Below are 19,152 nucleotides of genomic sequence, written 5' to 3'. Positions count from 1 at the left end.
AAATTAAGAAATATCTTGATCCATCAGTGTTGCCGCTTTACGGTAAATTTCTAAACTCAGTGGTAATGGTTACCCAACACTTTGTCTAATTTAATTGGTTAATTCGAGGACAGAATAAATTGTTAGTCATGCCTTTACATAGGCATCTTAAAGCCCATTTAGCTTAGGCATTATTAAAAAATATTAATCTTTGTTTAATAGACTAATATTATCTTTTTTGACTGTCATTAGTTTTGAATATGCGTACGAAATTGTGTACGAAATGGCAATTAATATATATAATAACAAAGTAAACGGTTAATTATATATTTTAAAATATCATGTTTATATTTTTATGCGAGATTATTACGCAATGGAAAAAAAAATATACAGAACAGGAAATGTAGTCAATAATATAGTCATTGAAACGAAAGTAGTAGTATATTATAAGACTAGACGTTTGACAATTTGCAACAAGCAAGAAACCATTTCAACAATTTTCTATACCTTAGCAAAGTGCCTGAGTTGAAAAACTGCAGCTATTTCTCTTTGATGCGATGCTCATTAGTGAAGCTGGATTGCTCTCGCGTGGCCACCATTACGTGTGACGTGTGACATAGCTTCTGCCCGTGTCTGCGATCGCGTCGTGATTACAGAATTTATTGATTAGATAAACATTGTTTGTTTTGTAATCTGGTTGACTACGGATTTCATGTATGTATAACATTGTAAGTAAGGACAATAAAAATAAAAATGCTAGTAATGAATATTTACCTGCAGTTGGGTACATTGTATTCGAATTGATCGCAAGTTGTGGCGTAAAATCAACCTGCTTGTGGAGTTGTTGCAGTAAACAAACTATAGTACATAGCAATTTATAATATCAGTATAAATTATTACTCAAATAGGTTTAATTTACGTGAAGTTTCTATAAGAATCAATTTACTAAGGTAGTTAATGAGCGAGTAAATTATATATGTAATGGATCGAGAGACATCTTCAATCACTTTTACAACATGACATTTAGGTTTAAGGTATGATATAAAACAGGGTAAGCGTGGACAGGTTATGACCAACTGTGATTTAAACCCATGGCTTACTACACGTAAGATCTTTGTACATAATGGAATTGAAATCTTATGGAATTACGCACCTGATGCAACGAGGTTTAAGTTATCACGTACCAGAGGCACAACACCAGACTTAAATCGATTTGCAGACATATCGATACAAAAATTAATCGAGAGTGGGAGTTATGTAAAGCGGGAACAGGTTACGATCGGAAGTGGGTCGGTGAGCTTTCCAGCGCGTGCGCTGCGCCTTCCTCCGCGGTTCCCCGCCACTGCCCGGACCCCTCCTGCCGCGCGCCCCCGCACCCCGCCGCAACCGGTTGCAAAGCTCTTAGGTTTTATGTTAGGTCTTTGATTCCCGTTTACTCGAAGTCGTCGTTGGGTAAGATTGCAATGGTGTTTATAGCCTTACAGCCGGGGTGTTTGATCGCTTTTTATTCACCATTGATCTTCGTTTATGTATTGCTTGATGGAAATTTACATCAATCATTAATAAGGTTTCTGCCATAGATTTACGTTAGTCATAATTTCATTGGACGATAAACAAAAAATAGAACCACGAGTCATCATGAGCTCGTATATTTAAGCTGTAAAAATATTGTAGATTGATTGTCAACAATGTCGTTTATGTCCGTAACATCCGAATTCGGATCAATCAGTGGCTATGATTTTACATCCTGAAGCCATACATCGATAAATATGTCGGTGATGCACCCCGCACTTTCGCTCCCACGACTGTTCACCTTCGGGCGCATTTCACGGACCACACGCACATCACAACTTGTTTACGAACATGACGAAAGATCTTCTTAAAGTTTAACATTATGACAATTGTGAAATATTTTACTAGTTGTGAAAGCTATTTGAATGCAATGGAGCTTTGTAGTATTTACGTTTGAAGTCTTAGAGTCGGCCAATATTCCACTAGAATTTAAAGATTATCGTTTACAATCAACATTATATGCTATCTGAAAAACAGCATTGTTAAGAGCGACAGTAGGTATAAATTAACTGATATATTTTTCTGTCCCTAAATCTTGGGTTTAAAACGGATTAAATCTAGACTATACTGCCGACCAATCCTTAAAATATCGACTGTATCATAGTCATAATTATTTTCCCATAAACAAATCGCATGTCAAAATCCACGATTATACGTAATGCGGCCATGGCCTTGGCTATTGTGGCCATCGCTGTAATAACATCCGACGCCACCGGAACAGCCCCATCACGCTGACATCGTCACCGCTCTGCCTGTTGCTGATTGTCAACGAGCTGGGTTTTTTATACTCTATTGATATGACACAAGTCAGGTAGTCTTTGGCGAAGGGCAGTTTCTTTTTTAGTATCGGACTCCGCAGTCAACACCGGGGGAAACCTGCAAATGGGATACGACAATCCCCAGCTTAGCGACTGCAGGCACCTGGAGGCAAGTTGGGCGGAGATAGCTGGGAAGGAAGGAAAAGGAACCCTCCTTAGTATGGGAGGAAGGGAGAAGGCCAGGAAATGATTGCGACCTGTCATAACCCTCCATGTGACATTGACAACCCAGAGGTATATACATCTAACTGTGTGGCTAGTGCCACTACAGTATCCCCCTGTACACGAGCGTGCATTCAGTGTGGAGACCCACCGGGCGAAGAACAACTTAGAGGTTTTGTATGATATTGAATTTTTTTGCTGACACAACCTTGAGTTTAACATAATATGCTTGGGAAATCATGCGTGGTATGAAGATAATCTTTTTTTATATTTCGAGTTTATTTTGGACACGTTTTATAAATTAAAATAAAGCTATGTTAGGCCATGCTGAGCTTATGCTAGTACATATGTTTTTGATTCGTGTGCGATTATTCTGTTTTGATATTATTGATTCGTGTGCGATTATTCTGTTTTGATTAACGAAGGGATTATGCATACGAAACCTTTTTAAATAAGCTGATGTCATGATGGCGCACTTAGCAATGTTAACGTGCAGTAGAAGTACGCAGGTTGCAGTCGAAAGTACTCGTATCTTTGTAATTGCGTTTAAGGGTGACTAAAAGTAAAGCATCTTCAGTTCGTTAAAAAAATGACGTGTTCAAAGTCTCTAAAGTCTTCGAAAGGAATTTATGCAGTTTACATTCTTCAATGTATTCATTGTATGTACACACTTAAACATTAACTTAACGATGCGACGATGTGATAGCAAATTACGTACTTTAGCAATAACGCGGAAAATCATGTAGTTATCATAATTATTTACCACAAGTACACGAGTAATGTATATAATTTAATGTATTCTCCAGCAATTACTTAAACAAAGATAATGGGAATAAGGCTTCGCAATATGGTATTTTACAGCAACTTATATATTTGTTTTATTGCGAGTTATACTTTTTGTTTTTGTACACAGACGTCATATATAGAGAACGGAGAGAGGTTAGATACGAGCAATTTTTGTAGGTAACTATTTTTTTTATGCGTAAAGGCATTGTTCGAAATATAAGATTGATATGTTTTTTTTTACATTTAGTGAAAAATTTAAATAATATAATTTATTAGTTAATAACCCTTCATAATTTCTGTTTATTTTGTAATAGTAATTAAAAAATACTCACCAAGGCAATGCCGCCAAAATAAAAAATTCCGTCCAACGTGCGAGGGACACTGATCTCACTTCACTTTAGTCGATTATCACTAGCTAGTCGATTATGCACGGAGACAAAAACTATATGCACTTAACGTTTATGTTAACATTTTATACCGCAGAGTCAGCGGGAGCTCCGTCTCTATCTGAAACAAGAAAAAAGGCGATTAAAATAATTCATCACATAATCGACTATTGTCTTCTAATAATTTAGATTTTAATCGATATACGATCAATTAGAGGCTTTGTAAACAATAGTTGCAAATGGATTCAAGAAAGAAGATTTTATAGTATTATTTTTATGGCGTAAACGCGCTCTACCATTGAATTTATAAATATTTACGCGTAAGACAATACATTTTAAATCAGAACATCATTATTACCAAGATATTGACGTATTACCGGTATGACATGGTAAACTGGTGACTGGAGAAACTTTTCTATAAGAAATACCTTATTTAAACTGTATAAAATATCATGCATTGTTCGCGAATAAACTCGGCGTAGTTTATATTGACTAATGCCACGTTCTAATTAATTTCCCAATAGCTCAGTAGCTGTACCAATGAAAATATATCCGAGATCAATCCAGCTTATTCAATAAATAATATAATAATATCAGCCCTGTATTATATACTGTTTAGCACGGGCCTCCTCTACTACTGAGAGGGATTCAGTACAATATGATGTAAATTTAAATTATATAAAATCTAGTTTTGAAGCTATATTAACTACAGAAAGTAGATACTTAACATCTTTTAGTTAACTAATACGAAAAAATCATACACTATAGGTCCTCATGTTCCTACAGTTTTTAACGCAGATTTAACTAAAGTATGTCGCTCTTATTTACTAAGTGCATATTAACAACAATAAACATTTATTTTACGGCTTAATGCAACATCTATAATGATATGTATTAGCAATTTAATATTTAAATACAAATAAAGAGAAGTAGCCGGGACGATTTATTTAAATGCGTCACTAGTTGCAAACGTGATTTATGTGTAGTTCTTAAAGCAAATGGTATTTGTAATGCGGAAGGTCGTATGGTAAACTTGTAAGTACTTGCAAATTGTACAACCCATCTACAGAAGAAATAGTAGTATAATAATCAGAAACGATGTTGTTTGGAGTCCTACAATATAACTATACAACGTTGTTACTTGAGACAGGAAGACTATGGTAGACTTTTATCACGGCCTTAATATTATATACTAAGAATGATTTTTTCCGACTCAAAATTCCATTATTTGAACCTAGTTTCTTAATTTTATATTAAAAGCAGTTCTTACTTGAGGCAGGAACATTCAGAAATTGAAGTAAATGTGTATAATTAATTAAAATAGTTTCGTTTGGGAATATAGCACGAGACCACGCTATTGTATTTTATAGTGAAAACTTGGATTATCCCACGTCAAACATCTCATGTTAACGCGATCAAGGTTTCATTTTTACGTGATGTGTGTATTCATCACGATGCTATTAATGTATTTTCGGTTTTGTAAGCGACCTTCCATTGGCCATGATCGTGACGGAGTGTTTGCTACGCCGGTGATTAGATTGTCAATACCGTGGACATGTCACGTGTGTCCTTCACGTGACGTATGTAGTAAGGACAAAATGTGCAAGTCGGTTATCTACTAGTGGCCATAGCCGTCCAGAAGAAGCCTGGCTGCGATAGAGATTGAAATAAAACTGTTTACAGATTTTGTCGTTTATATTATTATTTTCTTCCGCAGTTTCGATAATGTATTTTCAATTTCAACATCACAACTGATGTTACAATGTTTTCATAGCAAATAGCGTCTTAGGAGATAGTTTAGTAAGATTTACAGAATTACTTTTATGGAGTTGTATAAGATTATGTCTGCAGTGCTGAAGCATCGAGTTCGATAATCTGGTCGGGTAAAATAATATTGGGTTTTCTACTCAGAATCAGCCCGGAGTCTTGAATTCGTGCCCGGTATGGCGATAGGCCTGTCCCCTATCACATTATGGGACGGAATACCCACGGCGGACAGTAGGTGCATCAGTTACGCCGCTGCCTACCCCTTCGGCGATAAAAGGCGTTAGTGTGTATGTGCATTGCCTATGAAAACTTACACTACTAGAGACGTTGTGCTGAGCTATATAGAGAATGAATGAGAATTAGGAACGAGAATTAGTTGAGTAACCTTACTAGCTGACTGGGGTCGTATTTAAAAACCAATCTTACTTTTGTGTAGGAATATAAGTGCGTGTAATCAGTTGAGTCGGCGTTGTCCAATAAACGATACAGTAAAATTTATAACATTCGACAATTAAAATATCATCTGCTTATGAAACAGTATCAATCTTAAGATGCTGCCATTAATTTGACAGTGTCTCAGCTGATGTCGTACTTCAGAGTGAAACTCAGTTGCAGAGCTGCGTGCTATGAGATTACTATCTCCGTAGTTAGTACCAATTTAATCAAGCTGGCCTTCCATGCATACAAATCTACTACGCGGTTCTGTCACACTTCAGGAGCATCCAGTATCAGCACAGAGTGAATTATACATTGCCCACTTAATATCATTGTAAATCCTATTAACGTATCTAAACTTCCACGCATTAACACCGTGACCTCATACTTACAATCACTTAATGCGCATTCCCATAAGCCATAATTAGGGTTACCACAAAAATTTTTATACTATCGGGTACTTAAGACCTGTACACACCGACCGCCGGGTAACGCACGACTGAACAGTGAAAATTGCAAGCAAAAATGCAAAACAATCAGTTGCAATACGTGCCAGATCCATGAATTTTATAAATCGCTGATGCATCGTAATTGTAACTGTTGCGAAGGCGCACCGACGGTGATTAGCAAACTAGTCTATTGGAACTGTTTGTTTTCGTATTCTATTGGTAGCTTCTTGAGTAATCTGCTAATGTATGACTTAGGTGCGAAGGATCAACATTCCAGATTTAATTTAACTTTAATGTAATAGAACAGCTTAAGCGGATTATTGTGAGCATGTTTAAAGTAATTGAAGTACATTTAAAGGCCTTGACGGGCCGCGGGAGAACAGCAAAGTTAGAATCGAAATGTTGTGGTTTCCATTTTGCAAGTATTGCCAATAATAATTTTATTAAATTATACGGTAACACAAACTAATGCGTATAGAATTAATACCATAAAATAGTACTATTTAACGTCCGACTAAACCTTCGATTCGGTTATTATAAATTGCACCTTTTATAACAACTGCAAATAAACAAATCGCAATTTGTATGCAAAATCCGTAAATTACAAGCAGGCAAGGTTATCGTACACCATCATGTTACATCATGAACACTCGCTCTCATGTCGAATTCCGAACATAAATGTCAAATCGAATGTGAATAGAGTGGGTGTCCTCGTCATGAATTGTTGACCTACTGGTCCATGCTGATCACCGAAAAACACGTTTACGTAATTAATCGCGACGAATACGTAATGCGGTGTGCACACGGCTTAAGAAATGTACGTGAACACACGATTTCAACTTTGCGTGCCATATCTTTACTAATGACATGTCATAATGTTTTTTGACATTTGTTTGCGCTTCTGTAAGGTTATTCAACTGTTATTTAAATATTAAATAATTGTTGAAATATTTGTATTATGTGTTCTAAATTCAATTAGTATTGATGTCAAGTGTGTTAAATTATTGTCTATTTCAGGTTTGGGTTTCAGTGTGTTTATAATGTGGCACAAACACAACACGATTCCGAGTCATTTTATTGCGATTGGTTGAAAAATTAACACGTGACTGACGCTTCGGTCTCTCGACCAATCATAAACATCAAATTTAAATGACAACAATTTACGAGTCGCGTGTTTTGGGACATTCTAAACTGTCTGGTTATATTTTGTTTGTGGCCTGTGTAATTATCTAAACAATTATTCTCAGAATAAATACTTAATTTATACGTCAAAAAGAAGTATAAAGACTGTTAGGATAGAAATATCGTTGTTGAAATGAAAGACTGCGCATTTCATTTCGGTTTGTAAAAGCTCCATAGTACCTGTGTCACATAATGTACGAATAATTTACAATAAAACTATTAGCTATAAAATTTGCATTTTGCAGGTGCTTCATTATAAATGTTATAATAAACTAGTTTCAATAAATGAAATGTGTGGACATGAATCATAGATAATAAAGTATTGTGCCACAGCCATTAGAAATCACATTTTATTACGAGGAAACATTGTGTGACCATCGCAACGTTATAATTTGAAAACATAATGTTTTTATGTGTATGCATAATGAATTGTTAAGTTTATGTGTAAATATTTTTTATTTGTGTAAAGAGACTCACCACGTTTTGCGTCAGTGACGGATCGTCGATTGATTTATTTGTTTTATAATATTCTATATTCGCCATAATGCGGCAGCGGGAGGGATGTAGTCATATTTTCTAAATATTTAGTTACATCTTAAAGAAGTAATCAGATATTTGGCTGAAGACTATGAAGTTGAATTTTTTTTTTTATTATTTACACATTACCAAACGACGAAATGTTAAACGTCGAGCGTAAAATAAAAGAAAACTAATTCGGTGTTTAGTGCATTCATCATATGTTATTATGTTTAAGGAAAATATTTAGTTGATTACTTCTATAGTACGTGACACGATCGTGATAATCTTGCAGATACAATATCGTGACTTGTAATTGTTATTAATGACTTAAAAATTGGACGGATTTGACTTTCAAAATGTCCGCAATGTAACTTATATTGTGTAATATTTGATCCGGTGATCAATTATCATCAGGTGATCAAAGTGTTTGCACACTCCTTAACAGCTCATAATTATTCCGATAGGGAATCGTGGAGGAATAGGTAGAGACAAGATTGGTGCATCCATGGCCCTCTTGACTTTTCTCTCTTAATTCCGCAATATGCTGTGATTGCTTGCCTGTCACTATCGTTATCATTTTCATCTTTTGGAAGTCCACTGCTGAACATAGGTCTCCCCTAAGGTTTTCAAATTCACCTAATACAATATCGTGTACAAATTATTTCCAACTAATTTACATTTGGGTTTACGAAAAACTCACATAAGCTTAAGTTTTCTGCACTGGGATTTGAACTGGCATCCAAAGTTTACAGTCCAAATGCGCAACAAGACCGATGACAGTGAATGTCTTTTCATCGGATGTAAAACGTATGGCTATTACAACATACTATTATGTAAGCTTATGTAAATATTTTTTACGAGTTGGTGGCAGAAGGTGCAGCGGTTATGCAGGTCAACATACCGGACATTGACAGCTATTTTTTTACCAAACTTTACTTTGGGTCATTTGCGTTTATTTAATTCTTCATATTAATATTTCTCGCGGTGCCGCCTGCGCGAAAAAATTTTGCCTATATATTACTCTAGGACATCACTGATGGATAAAGACTTTTCTTACTAGTAAGAAGGGGCTTTTGGTTGACTATACTGGCTTAATGTGAGTTGTGGTTTGGTAGATATAGAATATTTTAAATAATATTATGAGATATATGCAGGGTTTGTGTTATTGATGCTATGTTTTCAAGTGCGAATGAAATGGTAATTAGAAATTAATAGGCATGAGGCTGGAATCGAACTGGTGCCATTTGTCTCGAAAGTTTAATTCGTTCCCGCTTGCTTTACCGATACTTATATTTACGATTAGTTACGGTCCAAAATGTATAGCATGTAACAATAAAGTAACTTTCAATTACAAGTAATTATTTATTTTGGGATAATGTAGGTAAGTTAACGGATAAATTACATTTATTTACCGTTAAACACATTAGTAAGTTGCGTAGTTTAGTTGTAAATAACTATGCATTTGCAATGGTCATGTAATTCTTAGCTCTGAGAGGAAATGTGCAGAATTCACACGTTTGGTGTTTATCTGCGTATACCTATAGTTGCGCAAAACTGATGCGTAAGCTAAGCTATGCTAAGCTAGTCTATTTATAAGTAACTGTAGTTTTTTACGGATGTTAGTATTAGTTTTAATTGTCTTGGATTTCATTGTTTAGTGTCTTCATGACATTTCTAGTCCACAGGTATCATTTTATTGGGCCTGAGTTTACTATATTATTTCATATTCTATTTTTGATAACATAATTATTATAAAATATTTAATTATTTACTACTAAATATATATTTTAAAACAAATACTAACTACTATCGCTAAATGTTTTTCACATTTCAGCATTTCAAATGACATTGTATAATTTGAATTATCACGTAACTGTAGGGTCAAATTTAGAGGTTGTATTGAAGGTGAAAACAACTAGAGCATTAGTACAGAACGTGATCAAACGTGTTCAGAAAGCTATCACGGTGAAGGTGGACTACAATCCAGTAATTCTTTGTCGCTAGTACAATGCTCTCAGAATATGTCGGAGTACATTAATCATTCTGTCACTCGAGACATTTGTCTTGTCCTTTGAGGCTAAAATGGAATCCTTTATTCTAAAAAGAGGAATATTTAACGCATTCTCCGATTAATGGATTGCGAGGCGAGGGATGAAGAAAGATGATGTTATAAAACTAATCGATATCCTAAATATTTTGTCAATTATTCGATTTTTGTTCAGTATTGGAAACTTGGAACTTGCCCATTATGAATTTAAAATTATATTAGTAGTTCCAAGAAAAAATTCTAGTATCACGGTTAACATCTGTTTAAAGCAAATATTTTCCAAGACCAGACGGTTATGTAACAGAATTTTAGATGACAACGAAAAATAACCTGTAATTTCAATAGCGTGAGCAAACTCAACAACAAGCAAGCAACAAGCGCTATTGTTCTAGATACGATTAGGCAAAGAATTTGCGTAGAAAGTGATCACGGAAGTTTATTGTTGTGGAAACAATATCGATGAGGTAATTTACGTGCACAAAAGGTTTGAAAATATCTGATATTTTACTGCGTTATTAAAAATAAAATATTGTTTAGTATGAAACCAAATTTTAATAAACGGAGATTTTTTATGAAACATTATAAATGACTTTAACTTGCACTTATACAAAACATAAATACGCTTCAAGAAATAACTTTAATTTAAGAACTACAACATAGATTTGAAATCTAAAATCACACATGCAGTACAGACTTAAACCTTTTGTACTAGGAATATCTATAAAATAATAAACACAGTCCCACCATAATGATTGATACGTTGACTAGCATAAAGGACGATTGCATTTATTATTCCAGCCAGGAAATAAACCCGCACTATGGCACGATCGTGACACGTGACGTCGTTTTCAGACACGGAACAGATTGTTGTTTGTTGAAGAGTAAATGTAATATTTAAGCTCCTTAGTTATAGACCTTTTTAAGTGATCTATATGTAAAAAGCAGTGATGGTTTCTTAGTTTTGTCAGGGATTTGAGTTGCTCTTGTGATATAGAAATATATTTTGTTTTGTTGCAAAAACCTGTGTTGTAATTAATATTTATATTTATTTACATCTTGGTATTATTTTAAAGTGGGTTGGACTTTGTCGTATAGTCTGTGGTTTATGATGCTGGTGAGTAAAGTGGCGCAGATGCTGTCAACATTAGACAGACATTACGCTAGTAATATAATAATGCAAACTATTTCCCAGTTTCTACAGGGGCCTTATTCTCTATGCCTCACGTTATTTTGACAGTGCGTAACAAGCACGTAACACAACGCGTCATGTTTAGGACTATAGAAATTTGGCTTACAGAATACCATTACACGCACATTTCTCGAAGATAATATGACACGGCCGCGTTACGCGTTTACACTATCATACAGAATAAGGGCCCAGTTTTATATTTGGAATGTGGGAATTTTTGTTACTATTTTGCATTCGTTAATACTTTATAAACCTATAGATACTATAGACATTTCCTACATTCAAGTAACATATCTCATATCACTACATAGTATAAAACAAAGTCGCTTTCTCTGTCCCTATGTCCCTTTGTATGCTTAAATCTTTAAAACTACGCAACGGATTTTGATGCGTTTTTTTTTAATAGATAGAGTGATTCAAGAGGAAGGTTTATATGTATAATACCATCCATTAAATAGTGGAGAAATATTGCACCCGTGCGAAGCCGGGGCGGGTCGCTAGTTAAAAATAAAATAAAAATTGTGGCGCAAGCGAAAGAAGAGACGCGATTTAATTTATATGTTCTTTGATGACAATGTCTTATATCATGAATTTTGTAGTTTTATTTCTATTTAAAAAAAAACAAGAATAATTTATGTGTTTGTTTGGAATGTTTTTGTGAATGATAAAAAGGTTTTTTTGCGTTTTGCGACAAAGACATTCGTACGACCTTTAATCGTACTCTATATCAAGTTTAATGCGTGGGATGGGCCAAAAGTAACATTTTATAGTATGTAGACATTTCGAATGATACAGACTTGGCATTAGTAAAATTAACAGGATTAACAATTACTTTGTCAGTATATAAAGCCTATGAAGTATCTTAATAAAATGTGATCAACAATGCGATTTATGGACTGGATTCTATGTAACACATTTTTCATATAGTACAGTTTTAGGGAAATCTTTACGACATTGAAGTTGAGTTGCGGATTCGACCCATAAAAGCGGGCTATAAATATCTACATTATCCGAAACTATAGACAAATATCTATATAACATGAATCTATCACTATAAAAACTTGTTAATAAGACCCCAAATCTCACATAGCCGTATTAACAATTCCGTCAGTGATTGATTTGCTAATCGTAAGGTTTACAAACATTTTTATGCACTCATTGTTATGGCGTTCGTGCTCTTACTATGCGCTTTTAGTAGAAAAACTGACCGAAATTACAGCAGCTGCAATTCAACAAGTGTTCGTTTCGGGGCAATAATTAAATAACACGAAATAAGCGGGCCGGGCGTGCCAGTGGATGCAATGCGAAAGTAAGCGGCGCGCCAACCGGTCGCGCGAAGGCCGACAGCCAGCCCGCTTTTGTCTAACATGCGCTCCTCGATTGTGAGCGTTGGGCGATTTGGAATTGGAATCCTGTTTAAATTTGGAATTATTGGAATATAAAAATTAAAAAATTTGGATACTAGTTACATCGAGAAGCGTAATTTCTATTAATTTCTATGCATGTAACGTATATTGTGTTTATGTTTTATTAGGCTTTTGTGTGAATTATTAATAAACAAATCCAAGACCACAACAATAGTTAATGAACGCGTTTAACCCACATTTGCAAGCAATATTCATTGATTAGTTGCTCAGCTGAGCGTATTTCAAAATATGACCTTAACTTCACAAATTTATGCATAAAAATTGTAAATATTAGATTAAATAATGAAGGTCGTAATTAAGCATTTAATAATAACTATTAATTACTTGATTGAACTTTTTAAATTAATTTATGATTGCGTAAAAAATAGGTCAGTTTAATGTTATAGGTGCCTCGTTTCTCTTTGTATTTTTATAAATATGTTTTAATAGAAGCCATTTCCGTCACAAAAATGCTTAAGTCAACAGTGATTCAAGCAATCTATAGGGTCGTCGACTTGCAGCAGATTAAAAATTCGAATACTTCCCACGGGAGAAAATTACCAAGATAAAAATAGACCCTTATTAATCAGGACATCGTCTACTTGTGTACTAAGTTTTTCCCAAATCTATCCAGTTGTTTTACAGTGGTTTTACTAACACACTTAAAATATTACTTCTTACCATACAAACATCCAAATGTTTTCTTAAACTTCCCAGTTATACTATTTGTAAGATAAGATGAATTCTACTTCGAGCATGTTTACCGTGGTACTTGCTATCATTCACGTTAATAAATAACTCGCCGATCATTTCTCGCTTACGGCAAACGTCAAGTGCAGAAATGTTGAGGCAAAAACGCATACTGCACCGCTTGTACGGTCGAAACGCGAGCCTCTCGCTCCACTAGCGACGTCGCGCCGTCCTTGTCGCGTGGGCCACATGACGAAACTCACGCAATGTTAGTAAATATATTTACACTGATATATTTGTTATTCTAACTCTATCTAGCTCTATAAGCTTTATTGTCTATAAAATTCTTCACGACTTATTAAAAACACAAAACATAAGCTTTTATACCTTCCTGTGGAGTTGTTCAAGGAATATTTAATCGTTTGTAGTTAATGATTTCTTACGTTTACGCGAATGTTAGACATTAAAATTCAAAGACTACAGTCTTCGTGTTCAGGGGGGAGGGGAGGAGGTAACAACGAAGTCTGTAAAGTCTTCGAAACGTCGGGAGAAAATTAAAATATAAAAAGAGCGATGAAATCTGAAAAAAATGTTTTTTAACGTTTGTAGATAATTTAAAAAATTATAGTTGAACTGCCATTACAGGTGAGAAATGACTATGATTTTTTGTGTCTCATTATTTAGTTTCCCGGTTGTCGATAATGACGTCAGCACACCAACAATGTTATTTTGAGCTAGGAATGTTCGACGTAGTAATGTATTGCATTTCCCGTTGTAATGTTTTATCGATACAGGAAGCACATTTTGAGGGGCTGATTCATAATAGTACAGTTAACGCACTCCGTAATCACCCTAATGTCTTACTGTTTAAAGTAGTTTATACTTAAAATGTCTTTATTATTATAGATATAGATGGAAATGTTTTTATGTAAGGCGATTAAAAATGGAATAGTGATGTATAATTAAGAATTAAAATATGTAGTTTTGTCTATTGAATGTTATACTTTATACTAATACTTTAAGTATTGTATATTGTAGTAATAAAAAATTACTTTCCTGGAACTAATATTGTAACAAAGTTGCATACGTTTAGACGTAAATTACCCCAAAATCAATTATACTTAAATACTTTAAAAACTCATTTAGATATTTGAAGGGAGATAATGAATGATTAACGATGCGTTCGTTAACCTCATCCTGTTACGTTCTGTTTGGAATTAAGTGTTGTGTGTATTCTATTTTTGAATAAATATTGTTTTGTGTTGTATTTAAATCAGTTTGTATGTATTATATTTTTATTTAGTGTATACTTTATATATGTCTTATATTCTTATATACTTTGTGTAAGTTGTGTGTTGTATTCTTGAATCAGGTGTGTTGTCTTTTGTGAATCAAACGTGTGTCGTTGCGGGAAATTTTCCACGCAAACAGCGAACAGGTTTGCGGTTCATACACATTTGACATTCGGCCACATTGAATAGATGCCTCTTTAATTTTATTATCTTATAAATGAGTTCTTCATTATTGGCTAGTAGCCAAGTTGGACAATTAATGTATTTTTCATCATAATTAATATGGATATATTGAATTGAGTTGTCTTAAAAAACAAAACTTTAGGAACATAATTCTAAATAAATAAAAATATATATTATATCCGTGCATTGTTACGTGCTTAAGTCGGTCATTTTGCGATAGATGCCGTTAAGAAATCTGAAATAATCTTTGCAACTGCTTTTTGGAATAATTATTTATAAAGAAGTAAACATCCATGTATTTTTTATTCTCCCCTATTTTGTTAAAATTATTATAATAATGTAACTGAATCGTTTATTCAGAAACACCGTTAATTATAAACGGCAATCTTATATTCATACATTCGTGTAATTCAGAAAACTAATTTTGCATCTAAATATCTTTTAGAAATAGCTAATTATAAAATATATAATCCGATTTGTCATTGCGAGCGGTTTCACTCTTTATAACGTAAGTGCGTGACGATAAGTCACGTTGTTCATTCAGTGAGGATCACTTTTAATGATACCAATTGATAAAAACATGAATTAGTATTTATAAAGTGATTGATGTTATTTAGTTAACTTTTTTTTTAATTTGCTATTATGTATGACTCATTCTGGTGATACGACATTATGATCAGGGCACTCAATGTTCTTAATACACACAATCAAAATGTTAACAAAGAAATAATATTTATAAAGCTGTGAAGATCACGTGCGAAAGGGCATATAAGGTTATTTAAAAATGTAATTTAATACAAACACATAAAATTCAATATTTTTACAATGATAAAACGTCCGCTGTTCTTTGAGTTTATTGGAAACATCTCAAAATATTTTCATTCCAAATAACAAGTTTTTATGAATCCTTTTTACAATCATTAAGAATCACGTTTATCGATAAAAAGTAAACTATTCGTATTAAAATCTTTTTACCACGTCGATATTTATAATAACAGCAATTGAATAGACTGACGCCAATAGGATGTAACTATGCGGCCGTCGCGAGATTTAAGTAAAAGTAAAAAATACAGTCGTTAAACTTAAGTCATCCATCATGAGATCAAAGCGGATTGAAACACGTCTATGTAGAGAAGCAATTTAAATTGAAACGAGTACCTTTTGCTATAAAGATAAGGAGTATTCAAAGGGATCATTACGATCTGTGAGAAACATATCAGAAGTAAGTCTTATAAATGAATACCTTGGTACACATATATATTTAATGTGTTATTTGTAATTATTAATGTAAAATAAATAATTGCATTTATTACTAACATCATGTGTCTTTTGTTACTCGCAAAATATTTTTTTTCTTCTATAGATCTATTTTTAATCGGCAAAGCTCCTCCATGTTACTCGAATAAATGAATATAGAGCCTACACCAAAACATAGGATTTGTTTTGTAAGTACCTGGTATATCTATGCACATACTTGATTATATAAAACTTTGACATTATACAAAAATTTACATATTTTCCAAGCGCTGGGATTGAACGCGCGCTCCTTCGTTTCAAATCTGTAGGCGACCACTGCGCCCTTAATTTCCATAGCTATTTCAAATTATTTTACTATTGATCAAATTACTTAATGGGAGAGATTAACTGGTATTTTTATTTCATAATAAATTTTATTTCTTAATATTTGCATTTTTTTCTATGAATAAATTTATGTCATAAATATTTTTACAACTTTTCGGATGACCTACACCTAAGTCCACCCCATAACTATGAAGGCTGCAGTCTCCAAAATGTTAGGAGAAAATTATTATATAAATAACTGCGAATCTGAAGACTAGTTTTATTTCGATGTCTAACATTCGCGTAAATATAAGAAATCATTAATAAACATTTAATCTAAAACTCATTTTTTAGAGTATTTGACGTAAAAGCAATCAGGTTTTATTATCTGAATATATTTTACAATTCTGTCGCAAAGCATTTAATCAGCGATTACATCACCTCATTATAATAAGTTTCATCACGTCGTCTTCAGTAACGGCTGACATTCAAACGGAAAAACACATGTCTTATTTATCAGGCTATTGTTATACTTAATCCTTACATATTTATTAAATTCTATGTATTTTTTTATTTAGTTTAATTAGAAGTCATAAACGGTGGTGATTTTTTAAAAGAAAGAATATTAAAAAAGTTCAAACATTTGTTTTTCTAAAAAAACACTGACTCAATTATAATCTGGTTATTGTAATGGTTTGCCATTTCATGAAAGATATTCAAAAAATATTGTCCAATATTTAATACAAAAGCTCGATTCGTCTCTATAAGAAAAATAATTATTTCAGTATTTACGATACTCGTTGAAGTCTTTTCTTAAGGTGCATGGTGATCTTACTTACGTTTACTGTTTGACATGAACGAGAACTTGAACTTTGAAGATGTTAGTAGAAATATATATGTTTTTATGTGGTTCAATACATGATATTATTATTTTTACCATTATTTAAAACCTTTAATATACATAAAAATATATAAAACTAACCTGTTTAAAAAGTAGCACAAAACAACACTGGCACAAAATCCTCAAAGAAGTTCGTTCCACTGACACTTTGTTTGAAAAAAAATTCAAATTTTCAAATATGGAACGGTTAACGTTCCGGATTCAAAATTCGAAGCGGCGGCGTCCGCGGTGCGCGCGCGAGTGGCGCCCGGTCACGTGCGCTCGACCACCGACCGGCGACACCTGTTACCCGACCGAATAAAGTAGGCACATCCAGCCTGTCACTGGTTTTTTTCTTTTCCGCTTCCTTTGTCTTTTGTTTTTTTACATCCAAAGGAACCTCAACCCATTGGGTTCCGATAAGATACTTCCTAATCACAGATGACTAAAGTTTTTGTATTACTAGGTTAATTGGAATTTAAAGTTTAACATTGTTATTTTTTGCACCTGATATCATTGGATTATTTAAATTGCTAGTCTGATATCTAAATTTAACCTTAAACCAATCCTTTCTAATTAATCAAACAGATTTATTACACCACAAAAACAACAAGGACACGTCAATTATACTTTCAATACGATATTTGTGATACGGAAAAACAATTGTTTTTGTGAGGATTGTTGAGTGAGTGATATTGTATTCGGCCGCGTAGTAGCCGAGCGGCGGGTGTTGGCAAAAGCTCAGGCAGGTAAGCTAGCAGTGCTGGGGTAATACTCGGAATTGTGCGCGATTACCATATACTTCGAGTTTGCACTTTTTCTTACATTTTTAAGTCACTACTATCGCTTGTGTGAATTATTTACGTATTTTAGGTAAAGTAGAACTTACCCTTACATAACCTGTTTATAATTTATAATAGTTTAAAATCTAATATAAATACTTGACTGACTATCATCATTTACCATATATAGCAGAAATATATAGTTTCTGCTTGATATTGGCTACTAAATTTCGACCTACATACTTGAAATATTTTTCAAGACGAGAGTTCAGATTTATATGGTATGGTTCACCTTTTATTGAAATGTCGATGAGAAATCGTTGTTATAAAAAAAGTCTTAGGAAACATTACTAAGCAATGAATCAGAAACTATGAGATAAATTCCTTTATCTTAGATCTATGCGAGTGAGTAAAGGACCAGATTAGACACAACCTTTTGTTTTTGGTAAATTCCGTTTCGTTTCGCAAAATTTCCTTAATAATATAAGGCACGTAACGCGCTGAAGCCTTAAGAACTTAACCTGCACGATGACGATATAATAACCGCGTGAGGTCAGCAACTTACTCCGGTCGGTTTGTGTTTTTTTAGTCACTGTGTTTCACTACACGTCACGTTAAAAATTAAAGTCCCTAAAACTGTGCCGAACAGTTTGCACCTATGTATTTTAAAGTAGTTTGTATTTTTATAAAATGTGCGGCTACTTAAGACAATCGACGACTTTTTTGATAATGACGAAAAAATATAACATTGTATTGACAAGTCTAACCAAATAACCTTGACTTGCAGGGATTCACTTCAAAGGTCAAATAAGGGTGAATAATTACCCTATTGAGGTCAACTACCGATTTCGTGCCCTACACGACAAGTGTCGAAACCTGTGTACAACTGTCTATGTTTATGTTAATAAACAATAATATATGCTAAGCCTTGTATTCAATTACAGTAATAGAGTCGGCGCAAGTCACGGTTGGCGCGGTGGAAAGCTTTCAAATATCCGACGCTGGCTGCTAATTTTGTGTAATCATGATTGATAATGTATTAGAGCTGCCGATGAGAAAGGTGTATGT

At 33.8% G+C, this 19,152-nt stretch overlaps 1 protein-coding gene across 1 annotated transcript in view; it reads right to left on the bottom strand.

The window, feature by feature from the left end:
* Positions 1 to 17,593, bottom strand: part of LOC115442132 (titin) — a 66,792-nt gene extending 49,199 nt beyond the window's left edge. Inside the window, exons 1-2 of the mRNA XM_030167110.2 lie at positions 17,405 to 17,593; positions 3,650 to 3,824 (exon numbers count right to left, since the gene is read on the bottom strand). The gene's annotated coding sequence lies outside the window, so the exon portion shown is untranslated. The remainder of the gene's footprint in view (positions 1 to 3,649; positions 3,825 to 17,404) is intronic.
* Positions 17,594 to 19,152: the final 1,559 nt, after the last annotated feature.

The sequence above is a fragment of the Manduca sexta genome, chromosome 28 (assembly GCF_014839805.1).
Source record: "Manduca sexta isolate Smith_Timp_Sample1 chromosome 28, JHU_Msex_v1.0, whole genome shotgun sequence".
Classification (NCBI taxonomy): domain Eukaryota; kingdom Metazoa; phylum Arthropoda; class Insecta; order Lepidoptera; family Sphingidae; genus Manduca; species Manduca sexta.
This window is presented reverse-complemented; position numbering and strand designations above follow the sequence as displayed.